The 21,338-nt window shown below is 48.4% G+C and overlaps 1 protein-coding gene across 14 annotated transcripts in view; it reads left to right on the top strand.

The window, feature by feature from the left end:
• Window positions 1-11,059: 11,059 nt before the first annotated feature.
• The window catches only part of nfasc (neurofascin), a 185,420-nt gene continuing 175,141 nt past the window's right edge, over window positions 11,060-21,338 (top strand). For 10 of the 14 annotated variants that reach the window (XM_033042834.1, XM_033042832.1, XM_033042829.1 and 7 more), the window contains exons 1-2: window positions 11,060-11,194; window positions 12,086-12,089. The gene's annotated coding sequence lies outside the window, so the exon portion shown is untranslated. The remainder of the gene's footprint in view (window positions 11,195-12,085; window positions 12,090-21,338) is intronic. The other 4 variants (XM_033042838.1, XM_033042835.1, XM_033042839.1 and 1 more) reach the window with 3 other exon arrangements.

The following is a 21,338-nucleotide window of genomic DNA, read 5'->3' as shown; positions in this document are numbered from 1 at the left end:
TATTATTATTATTATTACTTCCTTCGCTCCATAGATGCTGCTGCACCCGCTGAGTTTCTCCAGCACTTTTGTCTACCGTAAGAGGATAGGCTGTGTGAGTATTGGTAGGTGGATTGGTGGGAAGTGTACAATGGAGTTCCTCATGGGATTATATGACAACATTATTCCTCTCGAAATGTAATTTAAAAATCTGTAGAGGTCAGGTGTATGGGGAATGTAGTAAGCATCAAGGGAGATGGTAACAGGCCTCAGGAGAGTAGAAAACTCATGAAGTTTATTGCAGAGAGGTGTGGCTGATATATTATGTTGGGTAGGATGAAAACAATATGAAGAAATTGAACAATTCGATAGGGAGTACAACAACAGTTTTCAGGTGTAAATTGGGCCCCATATCTGAGGAAGGATGAGCTGACTTTGGAGAACGTCCAGAGGAGGTTTACGAGAATAATCCCTGGATTTATTGGGTTGACATACGACGAGCGTTTGACGGCACTGGGCTCTGTCCAATCTGGCCGTAAAGACTCTGACCGATCTTTTCCCATCATGATCTCGATAATATCTACAATATCACCCCTCATCTTCCTGCTCTGCTAAGAATTCTAGCTTCCCCAACCTCTCCCTGTAGCTCAGACCCCCGAGTCCTGACAACATCCTCGTAAATCTTCTCTGTACTCTTGCCATCTTAAGCTAATCCCGTTTGTCCACTTTTGGTCCATCTGATGTTTGTGAGGAAGAAGCTGTTCCTCACTCTGGAAGTTACAGTTTTCAGGCTCCTGTCCCTGCTCCGATACCAGCACATACCATTCATTCACACATTCACTCACTCATTCATTCACTCACTCATTCATTCACTCATTCACTCATTCATTCACACATTCATTCACTCACTCACTCATCCATTCACTTACTCACTCATTAATTCATTCACTCATTCATTCATTCACTGTTTCATTCACTCATTCATTCACTCATTCACTCATTCATTCATTCATTCATTCATTCATTCATTCATTCATTCATTCATTCATTCATTCATTCACACATTCACTCACTCATTCACTCATTCACTCATTCATTCATTCACTCATTCATTCATCCATTCATTAATACTAATATTCATCACTAAACTACATAGACTTGGGGGCATTGATTTTGTCTTTTTGCCCTATTATTGTTTGTTTGTTTGGTTTTATGTGTGTGTGTATATATATATATATTAAACCGAAGAGAGACACAAAATGCTGGAGTAACTCAGCGGGACAGGCAGCATCTCTGGAGAGGAGGAATGGATGAAGTTTCGGGTCAAGACCTTTCTTCAGACTGAACTTCTGAAGAAGGATCTCGACCCGAAACATCACCCATTCCTCCTCTCCAGAGATGGTGCCTGTCCCGCTGAGTAACTCCAGCATTTTTGTCTATCTTGCCTTTTGGTTAGTAATTGCACCTCTCACTTAAACCTCCAGAGGGCACTCTGCACCAAGCTCAGGCTAAGGAGCAGCTTCTCCCAACAAGCAGTGAGCTCTTTAACACTACAAACAAGCACCAACTAAACTACGAGTTACAAACTGTCTTGGCTACACAGGTGAGTTTGGGCTTTTGTTTTTTGCACTAATGCACTGGATGCACAGAGTCTCTTGCGCAGAGTAGGTGAATCGAGGACCAGGGGACATAGGTTTCAGGTGAAGGGGAAAAGATTTAATTAGGAATCTGAGGGGTAACTTTTTCACACAAAGGGTGGTGGATGTATGGAACAAGCTGCCAGAGGAGGTAGTTGTGGCAGGGACAATCCCACCAATTAACAAACAGTTAGACGGGTACACGGATAGGACAGGTTTGGAGGGATATGGACCAAACGTGGGCAGGTGGGACTAGTTTAGCTGGGACATGTTGGCCGGTGTTTGCAAGATGGGCCGAAGGGCCTGTTTCCACACGGGGTAACTCTATGACTAATATTGGGTTTTGCTTTAATTTACTGCATTTTGTTTTTCTTTATTATGTCATCTATGAGTATTGTGTTCACGAGTCTGTTATGCTGCTGCAAGAAAGAACTTCATTGTTCCGTTGACGATATGACCACTAAACGCTCTTCAAGGCTGGCATGCTGGCCTAGTTAGTGGGAGCTGCTGCCTCATAGCGCCAGAGAGCCGAGTTTGATCCTGACCTCGGGTGCTGTCTGTTTGGAGTTTGCACGTACTCCCTGTGACCTCGTGGCTTTCCTTCGGGCGCTTCGGTTTCCACCCACATCCCAAAGACGTGCAGGTTTGTAGGTTCAATAGCTTCTGTAAAATTGTCCCCCTAGTGTGTAGAGAGTGAGTGCTAGTGAGGGACAATGTGACACCCGACATCAGGAAACATGTTCCCGATGTTGGAGGAGTCCAGAACCAGGGGCCACAGTTTAAGAATAAGGGGTAAGCCATATAGAACGGAGATGAAGAAAAACTTTTTCACACAGAGAGTTGTGAATCTGTGGAATTCTCTGCCTCAGAAGGCAGTGCAGGCCAATTCTCTGGAGGCTTTCAAGAGAGAGTTAGATAGATCTCTTAAAGATAGCGGAGTCAAAGGATATGGGGAGAAGGGAGGAACGGGGTACTGATTGTGGATGATCAGCCATGATCGCAGTGAATGGCGGTGCTGGCTCGAAGGGCCGAATGGCCTACTCCTGCACCTATTGTCTATTGTCTATTGGCTATTGACTATAACATAGAAATAGTGTGGACGGGTGATCGATGGATAACATGGACCAGGTGGGCTGAACAACCTGTTTCCATGTTGTATCTCTAAAACTGAAATGGAGCCAAAGTGTGATACAGTGTGGAAACAAATCTGGCCAACATGCCCCATCTTCACTAGTCCTACCTGCCTGCATTTGGGCACATTCCCTCTAAACCTGTCCTATCCATGTATACGGCCAAATGTTTTTTAAACCTTGTCACAGCACTTGCCTCAACTACCTCCTCCGACAGCTCGTTCCATGTATCTACCATCCTTGGTATAAAAAAAGTTACCCTTCAGCTTCCCGTGAAATCTTTCCCCATTGACACCCACACAAAGCTGGGCAGGCTTTGCTGCAAGGCTCCACGAGAGCAAAAAACTTCCGTTGTTGGAACATTGAAATAAAAAATCCCAACGCTTGAAATACGCTCTGTTGGGGGGGAGGGACGGCTCTGCTGTCAGCGACCAAAGGACTGGTGACTGGATCTAGGGAGTGGGCAGGGCCAAAGATGTCCTGGTTGCGTTGTTCCCCGGCCTGGCCAAGCTGGCCACCCGCGAGTCACGGCGCCAGGTTGAAGAGGGCTTTGCCCGAGCCAGATGCTTTCCCCTTTACCGGGCTTACGTCCGCGCCCGGGTGGTGTTAGAGAGGGACATAGTTGTATAGTAGTTATTTATATTACTAAAAGTCTGATCTTGACCACTTCCTGGTGATCTGTATATTGATTTTTGGCCTTCTTACTCAGAGTCCCCCTCCGCTGCGCAGACCAAGAGGATTTTTCCCATCAATGAAAAATAAAAGGGTTATTAGTGTTTAAAAAATGTTGAGATTCTCTCTCCTGAAGGCCACGCCCCTTCCGACTGGACTATAAATCCCGGAAGTGTTGAGTGCTGCAGTCAGTCTCTGCAAGATGGGGGAGCGAAAGGGTCACGTCTCTCAGCCTGAGCTGTGAATAACACTGAACACATGTCTACTAAACTGTGAATGCTTTTACTGACCTGTCAGTGCCCTTAATGTGGTTTCAAAATATAGTTTGGAAATGCTAAAGTTGTGTTGCTTTTGGTTTGGAAATGCTAAAAGTCTAATCTTGATCACTTCCTGTTTATGTGTTCAAGAAGGAACTGCAGATGCTGGAAGATCGAAGGTCCACAAAAATGCTGGAGAAACTCAGCGGGTGCAGCAGCATCTATGGAGCGAAGGAAATAGGCGATGTTTCGGGCTGAAACCCTTCTTCAGACTGATGGGGGGTGTGGGGGAGAAGGAAGGAAAAAGGGAGGAGGAGGAGCCCGAGGGCGGGGGGATGGGAGGAGACAGCTCGAGGGTTAAGGAAGGGGAGGAGACAGCAAGGGCTAGCAAAACTGGGAGAATTCAACGTTCATGCTATCCGGACGCAAGCAACCCAGGCGGAATATGAGGTGCTGTTTCTCCAATTTCCGGTGTTGCTCACTCTGGCAATGGAGGAAACCCAGGACAGAGAGGTCGGATTGGGAATGGGAGGGGGAGTTGAAGTGCTGAGCCACCGGGAGTTCAGGTAGGTTATTGCGGACTGAGCGGAGGTGTTCGGCGAAACGATCGCCCAACCTCCGCTTAGTCTCCCCGATGTAAATCAGCTGACATCTAGAGCAGCGGATGCAGTAGATGAGGTTGGAGGAGATACAGGTGAACCTTTGTCGCACCTGGAACGACTGCTTGGGTCCTTGAATGGAGTCGAGGGGGGAGGTGAAGGGACAGGTGTTGCATTTCTTGCGGTTGCAACAGAAAGTGCCCGGGGAGGGGGTGGTACGGGAGGGAAGGGAAGAATTGACAAGGGAGTTGAGGGGGGAGTGGTCTTTGCGGAAGGCAGACATAGGGGGAGATGGGAAGATGTGGCGAGTGGTGGGGTCACGTTGGAGGTGGCGGAAATGGCGGAGGATTATTTGTTGTATTTGCCGGCCGGTGGGGTGAAAGGTGAGGACTAGGGGGACTCTGCCCTTGTTGCGAGTGCGGGGATGGGGAGAGAGAGCAGTGTTGCGGGGTATGGATGAGACCCTGGTGCGAGCCTCATCTATGGTGGCGGAGGGGAATCCCCGTTCCCTGAAGAACGAGGACATTTCCGATGCCCTGGTGTGGAACGTCTCATCCTGGGAGCAGATGCGGCGTAGGCGGAGGAATTGGGAGTGGAGTCTTTACAGGGGGCAGGGTGGGAAGACGTGTAGTCCAGATAGCCATGTGAGTCAGTTGGTTTGTAGTGTATGTCGGTCAGAAGTCTGTCCCCTGCGATGGAGATGGTGAGGTCAAGGAATGGTAGGGAAGTGTCGGAAATGGTCCAGGTGTATTGGAGTGCCGGATGGAAGTTGGTGGTGAAGTGGATGAAGTCAGTCAGTGGCCCCAAAGCAGTCGTCAATGTAACGGAGGTAGTGGTCGGGGATGGGGCCCTGGTACGTATTGAACAAGGATTGTTCAACGTACCCGACAAAGAGGCAGGCGTAGCTGGGGCCCATGCGTGTGCCCATAGCTACGCCTTGTGTTTGGAGGAAAGTCCGCAATAACCTACCTGAACTCCCGGTAGCTCAGCACTTCAACTCCCCCTCCCATTCCCAATCCGACCTCTCTGTCCTGGGTCTCCACCATTGCCAGAGTGAGCAACACCGGAAATTGGAGGAACAGCACCTCATATTCCGCCTGGGTTGCTTGCGTCCGGATGGCATGAACGTTGAATTCTCCCAGTTTTGCTAGCCCTTGCTGTCTCCTCCCTTTCCTTAACCCTCGAGCTGTCTCCTCCCATCCCCCCGCCCTCGGGCTCCTCCTCCTCCCTTTTTCCTTCCTTCTCCCCCCCACCGCCATCAGTCTGAAGAAGGGTTTCGGCCCGAAACGTTGCCTATTTCCTTCGCTCCATAGATGCTGCTGCACCCGCTGAGTTTCTCCAGCATTTTTGTGCACTTCCTGTTTATATTGATTTTAGAATCGTACGGCTGTGATTTTTGGCCATCTTATTCAGAGTCCCCCTCTGCTAATCAGGTGCCGAGGATTTTTCCCATCGATGAAAAATAAAAGAGTTATTAGTTTTTTTTTAAACGTTGTGATTCTCTCTCCTGTCAATCACGCCATGAAGGCCACACCCCTTCTGGTAGGAGGGCGGGACGGACTGTTAAACCCAGAAGTGTGGGCGTGGCTCAGTCTCTGCAAGATGGAGGAGGGAGAAGTCACGACTCGCTGTCTTTAGTGGCCTTGCACCCTGCTTGAAATTGTATGAAACTGCACTTGAATTTGGTTGCCTTGCACCCTGCTTGAAATGGAACAACACGCTTGAGTGACTGAGCCGCCAGCCCAAGAATCCATTCGGCCCACAATGTCCATACTAGCCCTCTGGAAACCAGTCCCTTCAGCCCACAACACCCATACTAGCGCTCCAGAAATCCCCCCCCCCCACTGGCCACCAATATTGGAATTGGTAGAGAGGTAGAATATTGCGTTTGGGGACCAACACTCCCGTATGATGCTGGAACCCAATGGGTCCCACAGTCTAAAATATCCATTTAGTATATTTGTAATGTAGTTGTTTGGAATTTCGTGTCTGAATAGTTTGGTGATTTTGTACTATGGTGGTGGGCGTGTCACCAAGGTTATGTTTTTTATTTTGTTTTTTTTTATCGTGTTCGTAATCAAATAAATTATTTTTGATACAAATTAAATGCTTGACATAGCAGGTGAGAGAGTCTCTATAAAGGTGAAACAAGGTTAATGCTTCAGCCAGATTGTCTCTGATCACATCGTGTTACTCTGCATTCTGTTTAGCTCCAGATAGCATGGCTGATGTTATTTCTTGCAGTCCAAATTAAACAGCTCTGGGTAAAATACTCTGTGCATTCACCTTACTTATTCTCCTTATGTTATACACCTCCATAGGCTCAATCCTTATCCTCCTGCACTACAAGGAATAAAGTCCCAGCTTGCCCAACCTTTTGCTATGGGTCGCCTATCCCTTTTCTCCAGAGATGCTGCCTGGCCCGTTGAGTTACTCCATGTTTTTGTGTCTATATTCGGTTTAAACCAGCATCTGATTCAGCATCATTGTCTCACAAATCTGAATGTTTTTGAAGACCAAAAAGGTCGATGAGGGCAGAGGCTAGATGTTGTGTATACTGTATGGACTTCAGCAAAGCATTCAACAAAGTTCTACATGGTAGGCTGCTCTGGAAGGTTAGATCACATGGGATCCATGGAGAGATAGCTGAATGGATAGAAAATTGGCTTTGTGGAAGGAAGCAGAGGGTGAAGGTGGAAGGTTGCTTCTCAGAATGGAGACCTGTGACTAGTGGTGTGCCTCAGGGTTCGGTGCTGGGCCCGTTACTGTTTGTCATCTATATCAATGATTTGGATGAGAACATTTTGGGAAGTCTAACATATGCAGGACCTACACAGTGAATGGTAATAATAATAATAATGGATGGGATTTATATAGCGCCTTTCTAATACTCAAGGCGCTTTACATCACATTATTCATTCACTCCTCAGTCACACTCGGTGGTGGGAAGCTACTTCTGTAGCCACAGCTGCCCTGGGGCAGACTGACGGAAGCGTGGCTGCCAATCTGCGCCTACGGCCCCTCCGACCACCACCAATCACTCACACACATTCACACACAGGCAAAGGTGGGTGAAGTGTCTTGCCCAAGGACACAACGACAGTATGCACTCCAAGCGGGATTCGAACCGGCTACCTTCCGGTTGCCAGCCGAACACTTAGCCCATTGTGCCATCTGTCGTCAGGGGACTCAGGGGAGTGTTGTAGAGCAGAGGGATCTAGTGGTGCAGGTGCATGGTTCCTTGAAGGCATAGTCACCAGTAGCTGACCGGTGGTCAAAAAGGCTTTTGGCACTTTGGCCTTCATCAGTCAGAGTATTGGGTATAGAAGTTGGGAGGTCATGTTGCTGATGTACAAGATATTGGTGAGGCCGCGTTTAGAGTATTGTGTTCAGTTCAGGGCACCATGTTGTGGGAAAGATGTTGTCAAGCTGGAAAGGGTGCAGAGAAGATTTACAAGGATGTTGCCAGGACAGGAGGGTCTGAGCTATCGGGAGAGGTTGAGTAGGCATATACTTGGAGCGCAGGAGGATGAGGTGTGATCTTATTGAGGTGTATAAAATCATGAGATGAATAGATCAGGGTAGATGCACAGAGTCTCTTGCCCAGTGTAGGTGAATCGAGGACCAGAGGACATAGGTTTAAGATGAAGGGGAAAAGATTTACCAGGAATCTGGGGGGTAGGTTTTTCACACAGACTATCGGTGGGTGTATGGAACAAGCTGCCAGAGGAGGTAGTTGAGGCTGGGACTATCCCAACGTTTAAGAAACAGCTAGACAGGTACATGGATAGGACAGGTTTGGAGGGATATGGACCAAACGCGGGTAAGTGGGACTAGTGTAGCTGGGACCTGTTGGCTGGTGTGGGCAAGTTAGGCCGAAGAACATGTTTCCACACTGTATCACTCTGACTCTAATATCTCTAACGATCACAATGCCCAATTAAACTAATGTGATCCATATTACTCCATATCCCTGCATTTAGTTTAGTTTAGAGATACAGTGCGGAGACAGGCATTTCGGCCTACAGACTATCGGACACACTAGGGACAATTTTACATTTAAACCAAGCCAATCAACCAATTACAAGGATGTTGCCAGGACAGGAGGGTCTGAGCTATCGGGAGAGGTTGAGTAGGCATATACTTGGAGTGCAGGAGGATGAGGTGTGATCTTATTGAGGTGTATAAAATCATGAGAGGAATAGATCGGGTAGATGCGCTTACCCAAAGTCCCTTGCTCGGTGAATCGAGGACCAGAGGACATAGGTTTAAAGTGAAGGTGAAATGATTTAATAGGAATCAGAGGGGTAACTTTAGTACACAGTGGGTGGTCTTCTACTTCTTCTTGTTGCGTATGGCATGCAAAGCCTAAAGTTGTAAGACAACTTGTTCTGTTTGATCTTCTGTTTGTCCACGTCAGGTTGATTGCATTCATCGAAACAATAAGGTTGCAATCTCCCACCCCAAATAAGGGTGGTGGGTGTATGGAACAAGCTGCCAGAGGAGGTAGTTGAGGCTGGGACTATCCCAACATTTAAGAAACAGTTAGACAGGTACATGGATAGGACAGGTTTGGAGGGATATGGGCAGGTGGGACCAGTGTTGCTGGGACATGTTGGCCTGTGTGGGCAAGTTGGGCCGAAGGGCCTGTTTCCACACTGTATTACTCTATGACTCTCTCTGCAGTTTCTTCCTACACACTTTAAGAGCTGGTTTGACATTGGGTCATTGGGAGGTGCAGTGGGCTTGAAGAGTCTTATTGTCCTGGTGAAATCAGATGTTACAGATCTCAAGGGGCACCAGCTGTGCACCCAGTGAATGGGAGAGACCACCAAGACACCAGCTGCCAAGTCTGGGTGGCACAGTGGCGCAGATGTAGAGTTGTAGCCTTACAGCACGTACAACGCCAGAGACCCGGGTTCAATCCTAGCTACAGGAACCGTCTGTAAACAGTTTGTACGCTCTCCCCGTGACCTGTGTGGGTTTTCTCCGAGATCTTCGGTTTCCTCCCACACTCCAAAGACATTTAGCTTTGTAGGTTCATTGGCTTGGTATAAATGTAAATCACCCATAGTGTGTGTAGGATTGTGTTAGTGTGCAGGGATTGCTGGTCGGTTCGGACTCGGTGGGCCGAAGGACCTGTTTCTGCGCTGTAACTCTAAATTAAACTAAACTAAACTGACTCAATCCAAAACGTCACCCATTCCTTCTCTCCAGTGATGCTGCCTGTCCCGCTGAGTGACTCCAGCATTTTGTGGCTAAGGAGTGGGATGGGAACATTTCGTAAGTGATAGGAGCAGAATTAGGCCATTCAGTCCATCGAGTCTACTCAATCATGGCTGATCTATCTCTCCCTCCAAACCCCATTCTCCTGCATTCTCCCCATAACCCCTGACACCTGTACTAATCAAGAATCTATCTACCTCTTAAAAATACCCATTGACTTGGCCTCCACAGCCTTCTGTGGCAAAGAATTCCACAGATTCATCATCCTCTTACTGAAGAAATTCCTCCTCATCTCCTTCTTAAATGAATGTCATTTTATTCTGACGCTGTGACATCTGGTCCTAGACTCTCCCACTAGTGGAAACATCCTCTCCACATCTATCCAGTCCTTTCACTATTCGGTAAGTTTCAATGAGGTGTCCCCTCATCCTTCTAAACTCCAGCGAGTACAGGCCCAGTGCCCTCAAATGCTCATCGTATGTTAACCCACTCATTCCTGGGATAATTCTCTAAACCTCCTCTGGACCCTCTCCAGAGCCAGCACATCATTCCACAGATATGGTGCCTAAACTTCTTTACTCAGAGAGTGGTAGCGGTGTGGAATGAGCTTCCAGTGGAAGTGGTGGAGGCAGGTTCGTTGGTATCATTTAAAAATAAATTGGATAGGCATATGGATGAGAAGGGAATGGAGGGTTATGGTATGAGTGCAGGCAGGTGGGAGTAAGGGAAAAAAGTTGTTCGGCACGGACTTGTAGGGCCGAGATGGCCTGTTCCCGTGCTGTAATTGTTATATGTTATATATGTTAAAGGAACGTCCTTTAATTCTGAGGCTACGGCCTCTGGTCCTAGACTCTCCCACTAGTGGAAACATCCTCTCCACATCCAAGCCTTTCACCATTCATCCTTGTGATATATATATATACACACTGAACTTCTTTTTTTTCTCCCATGATGTGCTATGTTCACATATTCAAGTCAAGTCGAGTCTATTCGTCACATACACATACGAGATGTGCAGTGAAATGAAAAGTGGCAATGCTCGCGGACTTTGTGCAAAAAGACAAACAAACAAACAACCAAACAAACTACAAAGAGAATGGAACAGAATCACATATTCTTTTTCATATTAAATATTGTGGGCGGAAGGAAAAAGAGAAATAAACAGGGGGGGGGGGGAAGGGAAAAATAGTTGTGCTGCAGCAAGTAAGAATGTAATTGTTCTATCTGGGACACATGGCAATAACACTCTTGAATCTTGACCTCAAGCGAGTGGTAGCCCAGTTGTTGGTGATGTGCAAAGGTTATAGTTCCTCTATAATCTTTGGTGATGTGTGTGTGTGTGTGTGTGTGTGGGGGGAGGGAGGAGGGAAAGCGCGCTCCCGTCCTTACATGCAGTGCTGACTGCGGGAGCGCGCATGAGATGAATCCAATTGCTATCTGTGCGCGCACCCCCCCCCCCCCCCTGTCCACTGGACTGCAAAGGCACGGGAGCGCGCCTGGAGCACCGCGGGGACGCGCACGCCTATCTATGAGAGTGAGTGTGTGTGTGTTTGGATTTTTTTTTTGTGCAGTAATGCGGCGGCCCCTGAGATGAAATAGACGGAGTGGTGGACAATTACAACAGCGGGGAGGAGAAGAGAGGAGGAGAGGAGAGGAGGAGAGGAGAAGAAGATTTAGCCGAGAAGGGGAGAAGAGTAGGTAAGAAAACCAAAGGATTTGGAGCTCGTAGCTGGGAGCCGGGGCTTGGGAAATGCGGGCGGGCGGAGCGCTGTTAAACTTGGATGCTGCGCATTTTGCGGTACCCGCTCATCCAGCCACCGAGACCCGAGATATCGAGGGCAGTGAAACCCTTGTAGATACCACCGTGATGAAATAAGGTGTGTGTGTGTGTGGTTGCAATAAGGAGCCAGTCTCCTCCATCTCCTCGAGGTTACAAGGATGTCCTCCTCGCCTCCCATCCTGGGGCAAACTAAGACCTTGAGAAAGATGTACATGACATGGGTTGTGGACCTCCAGTGGGGCATGGTCCTCCCGTCTCCATGCAGGGCGTGGGGAAGCCTCCGGGGGATGTCAGTCTGGGTATTCTCCCTTGCATGGGCGACATGTCTACTGGTAGACGACCCCCTTTTTAGGGGGTGGGACCCCTATTTGAGGGGGCGGACTGGGGCCGGAAGGAAGGAGAGGGGGAAGGGGAGAAGGGAGGGAGAAGGAGAAGGGAGGGAGAGGTAGGGGGGGATAGAAGGGAGGGAGAGAGAGTATTGAGGATCGTAGTCAGATGAGGTGCAGGCAGCGGGGCTTCCGTCGGTCGCTTGTCTAGGGCTCTCGGTGCTTTGCCGTGGCTGTCTCATTCCTGTGGTTTCCGTTCTCTCCTGGTCTCGCTTTGTTGTTTCCTTCTATGTCTTAGTACGCCCCGCTTCCGGTTTCCTTTCTTTGGGACTAGGAGAAAACAGCTTTGCCAGGCTAAGTCAAGGGACCTCCTTATGTGGGTAATGGGGTCCCTTTTGAAGGACTGAGGGGCCTTGTTGCAGTGATGGTGGTGGCTTCACGTCCCCACTCACGAGGGGGGACCCTCTCCCGGGGGCGAGAGTGGTTACGCGGGGAGATACGCGTGGAGAGGTCGGATGGGAGCATTTTGTGGGGAGGGAGAGGGGGAGGGAGAGGGGGAGGGAGGGGGTAGAGGAGAAATCAGAAGCCACCCATCCTTTCCTCTCTCCCTCCGACCTGAGGTTCAAATATCTCGAAGGATATTTGAACCCATCGCAATATGTTTCGAGGGGTCGGGCCATCAAAATACAAGGGGGTTGTAATCGCGCCCCCCCCCCCCCCCAATTTCATGGGCATGGGCCCCATTGACCCGAGGTTCACCAAGCTCCATGTGATGCGGCTGTGCTCAGCTGGAATGTACCCCCCTCTTCTGGGATGATGGGAGACCATTTTTAATGCTGTTGACTGTGGGAGAAATCCCTTCACTTTCTTCACTCTACCCCCCCCCCCCCCACGTAGCCTCTCCCTTCCCCCTTCACCCCTCTCTACTCCTCCCTCACCCTCGCTACTCCCTCCCTCCCACTCCCTCCTCCTCCCGCCCTCCCTGCTCCCCCCTCTCCCCTTCCTCCTTCCCATTCCTCCCCTCCCTCCCTCCCTCCTTCCCTCCCTCCTTCCCTCCCTCCCTCCTTCCCTCCTTCCCTCCTTCTCCCTCTCTCCTCCCTCCCTCTCTCTCCCTCTCCCTCTCTCCCTCTCACCCTCCCTCCCTCCCTCCCTCCCTCTTTAACTTCCTCCTTTCCCTCCTCCCCTCTCCTGTCGGTGCTAATCCCACCCCATGGCTGGGCGGCCAAATAACCTGCACAACTCTGCAACACTCAGCAAGTAAGGAGAGATGCACCCACTGGGAGGCAGTGACTTGGCTGCATTCCTCGTAGTCCTGCATTCAATAATTGTTGCTGATTTATTTGTGTGTGGTGGGTGGGGGGGTGGGGGGTGGAGTGAGATGGAGTGGACACAAACTGCTGGAGAAACTCAGCGGGACAGGCAGCATCTCTGGAGAGAAGGAATGAATGAGTGACGTTTCGGGTCGAGGCCCTTCTTAAGACTGATGTCAGGGTAGTGGGCTGACATCAGTCTGCAGAAGGGTCTCGACCCAAAACGTCACCCATTCATTCCTTCTCTCCAGAGATGCTGCCTGTCCCGCTGAGTTACTCCAGCAGTTTGCGTCTCCCTTGGATTTAAACCAGCATCTGCAGTTCCTTCCTACATGAGATGGAGTGGAATATATTTGTTATCGATTTGGTGCAATTTACTGAAGCAGCTGTGAATGGAACAACCCTGCGCTATCTTGCTATCTTTACCCACTTGATTATATTCTACAAAAAATAATATATTTTGCTATAGCTCTGTGCCTGGGTTGTAGTGGAGAGGAGGGGCATTCACGGGAGGCCTATTCATAAATCGCCTTTGAGGATGACCAGACCCTTTCCCTTTAAGCACCGCAGTGCCCAACCAGAATGTAGTGACATTTAGCAAGCAGTCACACACTGGTGGAAAGACGTTGAGACAATGCAACTAAAAAATCTGCAGATAATATTTGTTTGAGTTTAGTTTATTGTCACGTGTACCGAGGTCCAGTGACAAGCTTTTGCTGCATGCTGACCAGTCAGCGGAAAGACAATACGTGATTACAATCGTGCCGTCCGCAGAGTACAGACACACGATAAAAGGAATAACATGAATAACGTTCAGTGCAAGATAATTTAGTGCAAGTAATTGACGTGCTAGTTTGATTGCAAACCAGTCTTTTTAGTTTGGTTTAGAGATACAGATCCTTTGGCCCACCGAATCCGCACCGACCAGTGATCCGCGCACATTGCCACTATCCTACACTGGGGACAATTTTTTACATTTATACCAAGCCAATTAACCTACAAACCTGTACGTCTTTGGAGTGTCGGGGATTGCGAGCAGAAGGCAGGGGAATGGGGTTTGGAAGGAGAGATAGATCAGCCATGATTGAATGGCGGAGTAGACTTACATAGAAACATAGAAAGTAGGTGCGAGAGTAGACCACCAGGTCCGTCGAGCCCGCACCGCCATTCGCTCATGGCTGAACACTAAACAGACACACTTACCCACAAACAGTAGACACAAGACACAGAACACAAGACACTACCCTCCCCTTTATACCGCTATCACCCCTCTCCACCCCAAGAACCTCGTGATCTCCTGGGGGAGGCAAAAAACCGGATAAAAACCCAGTTCCAATTCGGGAAAAAAATCCGGGAAATTCCTCTCCGACCCCAATCCAGGCGATCGACACTTGTCCAGGAGATCACTCAGGTCTTACTATACTAACCATACCTAGGTCCATATCCCTGCCCTCTCCCCGTAGCCCCTTATCCCCTTGGCAGCTAAAAAACCATCTATTTTAGTCTTAAATATATTTAAAGTTTCTGCTTCCACTGCTCCCTAGGGCAGTGAATTCCATAAATTAACCACCCTCTGGGTGAAGAAGTTCTTCCTCATCTCAGTTTTAAAAGAGCCCCCCCTTATTCTGCAACTATGTCCTCTAGTTCTAGTTTCCCCGATCATTGGGAACATCCTCGGTGCATCCACCCGATCAAGGCCCCTCACGATCTTATATGTTTCAATGAGATCGCCTCTCATTCTTCTAAACTCCAAAGAGTAGAGTTCCAGCCTACTTAACCTTTCCTCATATGTCAATCCCCTCATTGCAGGAATTAATCTTGTAAACCTTCGCTGCACTGCCTCCAGGGCTAGTACATCCTTTCTTAAGTATGGACCCCAGAACTGTACACAGTATTCCAAATGTGGTCTCACTAATACTGTGTACAGCTGCACTTGATGGGGCCGAATGGCCTAATTCTGCTCGTATCACATGACCTTATAACCGTATAAGTGTGGGAGGAAACGGAAGATTTCGGATCAAAAACACACACGGTCAAGAGGGTGAACGTACAAACTCCGTCCAGCCATAAACTAAGCGGACACAAGTTGTGCGCTTGAGATGTGTTTTAATCAGTGAGATACAGCTCCCTACTCCTCAAATGGGCACGGGCGTTGCCCGACCTTAAATACCCCTTAAGGGTCAACCCCGTGACCTGCGCCTCCCACACCATGACATCTAACTCCTCCCTCCAGAGCCGAGGGTTCGCTCTGCCAGTGGCCGTCCACCAGGTGCCGCCACACTATGACTCTGTGGATAGAGAGGTAAATAGGGTGTGTGGTATGTCACCATTTATTGCAAACCAGTCCCGCAATAACCTACCTGAACTCCCGGTGGCTCAGCACTTCAACTCCCCCTCCCATTCCCAATCCGACCTCTCTGTCCTGGGCCTCCTCCATTGCCAGAGTGAGCAACAGCGGAAATTGGAGGAACAGCACCTCATATTCCGTCTGGGGACCTTGTGTCCGTATGGCATTAACATTGAATTCGCCCAATTTTGCTAGCCCTTGTTGGCTCCTCCCCTTCCTTAACCCTCTAGCTGTCTCCTCCCACCCTCCCATCCGCCCGCCCTCGGGCTCCTCCTCCTCCTCCCCTTTTCCTTCTTTCTCCCCCCCCCCCACCCCCCATCAGTCTGAAGAAGGGTTTCGGCCCGAAACGTCGCCTATTTCCTTCGCTCCATAGATGCTGCTGCACCCGCTGAGTTTCCCCAGCAATTTTGTGTACCTTGTCACCATTTATTGATTGGGGGGGCGTTGGTTATAAGAGTCAAGAAATCGTGGTGTGGCTCTGCAGCATTTGGTTACGCCACATTTGGAGTATAGTATGCAGTTCTGGTTGTGCGGCCATCACAGGAAGCAAGTGGAGGCCTTGGAGAGAGTGCTGAAGAGAGTTACCACAGTGGTAAATGGTAAATGGTTGAGCCTGAAGACAGGTCTCGGCCTAAAACATCACCGTTCCTTCTCTCCAGAGATGCTGCCTGTCCCGCTGAGTTACTCCAGCATTTTGTGTCTATGCAGTGGGGAATGGGAGCAGTTCATAACAACATTTTGTGTCAATCGTCTGGTTACCAAAATGAAGTTTGGATTGGAGGATATTAGCTACATGGAGAGGTTTGGACAGACTTGGATAGTTTTCTCTAGAATGCTGAAGGATGAGCAGGGGCCCCTTTGGACTTAAAACTTTAGAGATTATAGCACAGAAACAGGCCAAATAAATGTCCAAATATGCTGTATCCAAGGATATAATGCTGCGGCTCTGTCAGGCACTGGTGAGGCCACACTTGGAGTATTGTGAGCAGTTTTGGGCCCCATATCTGAGGAAGCATGTGCTGGCTCTGGAGAGGGTCCAGAGGGGGTTTACAAGAACGATCCCAGGGATGATTGTGTTAACATGAGGAGCGTATGCAAGCTCAAGGCCTGTACTCGCTGGAGTTTAGAACAATGAGGGGGGATCTCGTTGAATCCTAACGGATAAAGGAAGGCCTTGATAGAGTGGTCGTGGAAATGATGTTTCCAGTAATGGGGGAGTCTGGAACCAATGGGCACAGCCTCAGAATAAAAGAAGGGGATGAGGTGGAATTTCTTCAGGCAGAGGGTGGTGAATCTGCGGAATTCAATGGCGCAAACAGCTGTGAAAGCCGACAATGGGCATTTTTAAGGTGGAGATTGACAATAGATCATAGAAACATAGAAACATAGAAAATAGGTGCAGGAGTAGGCCATTCGGCCCTTCGAGCCTGCTCCACCATTCGATATGATCATGGCTGATCATCCAACTCAGTATCCTGTAGTTGCCTTCTCTCCATACCCCCTGATCCCTTTAGCCACAAGGGCCACATCTAACTCCCTCTTAAATATAGCCAATGAACTGGCCTCAACTACCATTCTGTGGCAGAGAATTCCACAGATTCACCGCTCTCTGTGTAAAAAATGATTTTCTCATCTCGGTCTGAAAAGACTTCCCTCTTATCCTTAAACTGTGACCCCTAGTTCTGGACTTCCCCAACATCGGGAATAATCTAGAATAATCTTCCTGCATCTAGCATAAGAGTGTCAATGATCATATGATCATAAAGAGTGTCGAAGGTCACGGAGATAAGGCAGGAGAATGGGGCTGAGGGGGAAAAATAGATTCGCCACGATTGAATGGCAGGGTCGACTCGATGGGCTGAATGGCCTAATTCTGCCCCTATGTCTTTTGGTCCACCATTTTCCGGTATCTGTTCCGCTGATTACAATGTTAGAAAAAAACTCTATAAGAGATTAAATATGCATTGCCTTCCATAAATCCACGTTGAATCTGCTGATACCTATTATCTTCTAAGTGCCCAGTTGGTGCAACTTTTGACACAGATCGATTCAGACGCAAATTGTTCTTCCCAGTGATATTAGAGCAACTCTTCTGTTCAGGCCTTGCATTCACAATAACGTCAAGGCAGTCGTTGGGGATTCTATAATTAGGGAGATAGGCAGAGTCTTCTGTAGGCATGAGCAAGCATCCCGAGGGGTGTGCAGTGTCAGGGGACTGGATTTTTTATTTCGAGAGGACTGGAATACAAAAACAGGGATGTAATGTTGAGGCTCTATAAGGCGCGACGCCAGGCCGCATTTGGAGTGTTGTGAACATTTTGAGTCCCGTATAGAAACATAGAAAATAGGTGTAGGAGGGAGGAGGCCATTCGGCCCTTCAAGCCAGCACCGCCATTCATTGTGATCATGGCTGATCGTCCCCTATCAATAACCCGTGCCTGCCTTCTCCCCATATCCCTTGACGCCACTAGCCCCCAGAGCTCTATCCAACTCTCTCTTAAATCCATCCAGTGATTTGGCCTCCACTGCCCTCTGTGGCAGGGAATTCCATAAATTCAAAACTCTCTGGGTGAAAAAGTTTTTTCTCACCTCAGTCCTAAATGACCTCTCCTTTATTCTAAGACTGTGGCCCCTGGTTCTGGACTCGCCCAACATTGGGAACATTTTTTCCTGCATCCGGCTTGTCCAGTCCTTTTATAATTTTACATGTATCTGAGGAAGGGTGATGTGCTGGCTCTGGAGAGGGTCCAGAGGAGATGATCCCAAGAATGAGTGGGTTCACATAGGTGAGCGTTTGACGGCACTGGGCCTATGCTCGCTGGAGTTTAGAAGGACGAGGGGGGGACCTCATTGAAACTTGCTGAATAGTGAAAGGTCTGGATAGACTGGATGTGGAGAGAGAGGATGTTTCCACTGGTGGGAGAGTCTAGAACCAGAGGTCATAGCCTCAAAATTAAAGGATATTCCTTTAGAAAGATGAGGAGAAATTTATTCTGTCAGAGTGTAGTGAATCTGTGGAATTCATTGCCACAATAGGCTGTGGAGGCCAAATCAATGGATATTTGTAAGGCATAGTTAGATAGATTCTTGATTAGTACGGGTGTCTGGGGTTATGGGGAGAAGGCAGGAGAATGGGTTTAATATAAGGAAAGATAGATCATAGACATAGAAACATAGAAATCAAAGAAAAATAGGTGCAGGAGTAGGCCACTCGGCTCTTTGAGCCAGCACCGCCATTCAATGTGATCATGGCTGATCATCCCCAATCAGTACCCCATTCCTGCCTTCTCCCCATATCCCCATGACTCCGCTATCTTTAAGAGCCCTATCTAGCTCTTCATAGAGTCATGGGATCATAGTCATAGAGTGATACAGCATGCAAACAGTCCCTTCAGCCCAACCTGCCCACACTGGCCAACATGTCCCAGCTACATTAGTCCCACCTGCCCGCGTTTGGTCCACATCCCTCCAAACCTGTACTGTCCATGTACCTGCTCGAAGGGCCAAATGGCCTACTCCTGCACCTATTGTTTATTGCCTACCTGTCTAACTGTTACTCAAACGTTGGGATAGTCCCTGCCTCCTACTGGCAGCTCGTTCCATACACGCACCACCCCTTGTGTTTAATTATCATATGTGCTGAAATAGAATAATGAGATCCTCGCCATGTTTAACGGACTGCGGGATGTACAATTTTCCTTTAACTGTTTAAGTAAAATCTTACCTTAACCGCTCTCAAGTAAGTAATGGGCAGAGACAATAGTTTCATTCTTCTTGGAGATTGCCGTCGTTTGCCATTTCACTAATTCCGGTCAAGGACTTGCAGGGATAATGCTTCCCATGGTAACTGAAAACTTCAGTTCATGTTTTTTTTTTAACATATGGTATTGAAATGTAACCAGCTTGGGGCATTGTAAACTCTGACATCTGTTGTTCAGTCTCCCCATTGAACCACTTGAAGTGTAAATGACAGAGTGTGGTCGGAAGCAGATGGATCCCGCATATATAGATATATACATTATTGCATTTGCTCGGTAACCATGTGTGAACCATCTACTTAACCATTCACTAAACCATCTAATCAGCAACCAGGGAGCGGCCCTGAGCTACTACCTACTATAAACATGTTTAAGAAAGAACTGCAGATACTGGAAAAATCGAAGGCAGATAAAAATGCTGGAGAAACTCAGCGGGTGAGGCAGCATCTATGGAGTGAAGGAATAGGTGACGTTTCGGGTCGAGACCCTTCTTCAGACTGATGTGGGGGGGCGGGACGGGAAGAAGAAAGGAAGATGCGGAGACAGTGGGCTGTGGGAGAGCTGCGAAGGGGAGGGGAAGGAGGGAGAAAGCAAGGACTACCTGAAATTGGAGAAGTCAATGTTCATACCGCTGGGGTGTAAACTGCCCAAGCGAAATATGAGGTGCTGCTCCTCCAATTGGATCTACACCACGTGCATGAGTATAAGTTGTTTATATTGTAAACACACAGAGCTCAAATACATAGGTGTTGTAAGTTCATGCTCAACAACGAATCTAACTAGAGGCTGAACTAACAGACTAGATAATATGAGGCACTCACCCAGATGACTGTTTAAGTACACAGCAGTAAACAGTAACATGGATCAGGTCAACTAATACTGACTTATCTACACCTACCTCATTGGAGGCTCTCAGTCTATCTTTAATCAGACTTTACCAGACTTTATCTCGCACTCAATGTTATTCCCTTCATCATTAGATTAGATTAGATTAGATTAGATTCCTTTATTTGTCATTCAGACCTTTCAGTCTGAACGAAATGTCGTTGCCTGCAGTCATACATATAATAATAAACAACAAAACACACAATAAACACAAATTAACATCCACCACAGTGAGTTCACCAGGCACCTCCTCACTGTGATGGAGGCAAAAGTCTTAAAGTCACTGTCTCTTCCCCTCCTTGTTCTCCCTCTGCGCTGAGGCGATCCAGGCCTCCGATGTTGTTACCCCACCGGGCGATGGTAATTCAGTCCCGCGGCTCAACCGTGGGACATTTCAACCGTGAAATGTGTGTTCACTTGGCTCAATTGTAATCGTGCATCGTCTTATCGGCCCGACGTGAAACATTCATCTGGAATTGGAATTGTAACACTTTATTGTCACATGTGACAAGGGACAGTGGAATTCTCTGCTTGCGCACGCAAGGTATACAAATAGTGGCCACCTAAGGGGCTGACGTCGTCACCAAGTACACCGGCTCCTCCTTTGTTCTCCCCCCTCAACACCCCCCCCCCCCCACCCTCACGGCGGTTCCCCCATGGCGGGACCTCCATTGCTCTTCCCCCCCCCCCCCTCATGGCTGCCCCCCCCCCCCCCCTCATGGCTGCCCCCCCCCCCTCATGGCTGCCCCCCCCCCCACGCCGGGTCCTCCATGGGTCTTTACCCGGACACGGCTCCCAACTGTGTGCCCTGACAGACTGGAACCAACCCCAGAGGTTAAAGCGACAGCATCTTTATTTAAGCCGACCCACCTCGAAAGTTTAACTCCAATCGAAACTTTCCAACCTATCCCCCACACAGCACATTCCCCTCGTTTCCTTCAATCCGGGAAGGTTGTTTAGATAGGGATGTAAGGACTGTCTCAAATTGGTTGACCACACAACTTGTAATTCGTGTAAATCAATATCGAATTTGAATGGCTGTGACTCAGGCTAATGCCAGGGATTTGATCATTGACAGGTTCGTTCCAGCCATTCTTACGTCTTCAAGGCTGGTGCTGTATTGAGTCAATAATTTAAATAGATACAATTGTGGATTTGAGCAGCCTGCAGTACGGTGTGGCCTACTGCTGACATATTTGACGGATACATTTATTTATAAATCGCATTGAAATGAATATGCAGGTCCGTACACACGCAGTGGTTCAGCTGGCGAGAATGTTTATCCCGAATGACCCATGACCTGGGCATGAGCAGTTGTAATATCAGTCTGAAGAAGGGTCTCGACCCATAAACGTCACCCATTCCTTCTTTCCAGAGAAGCTGCCTGGCCCACTGAGTTACTCCAGCATTTTGAATCTATCTTCGATTTAAA

Source organism: Amblyraja radiata, chromosome 24, assembly GCF_010909765.2.
Source record: "Amblyraja radiata isolate CabotCenter1 chromosome 24, sAmbRad1.1.pri, whole genome shotgun sequence".
In the NCBI taxonomy this organism is placed as follows: domain Eukaryota; kingdom Metazoa; phylum Chordata; class Chondrichthyes; order Rajiformes; family Rajidae; genus Amblyraja; species Amblyraja radiata.
The sequence above is the reverse complement of the archived record's forward strand: the minus strand, read 5'-3'. Positions and strand labels throughout refer to the sequence as shown.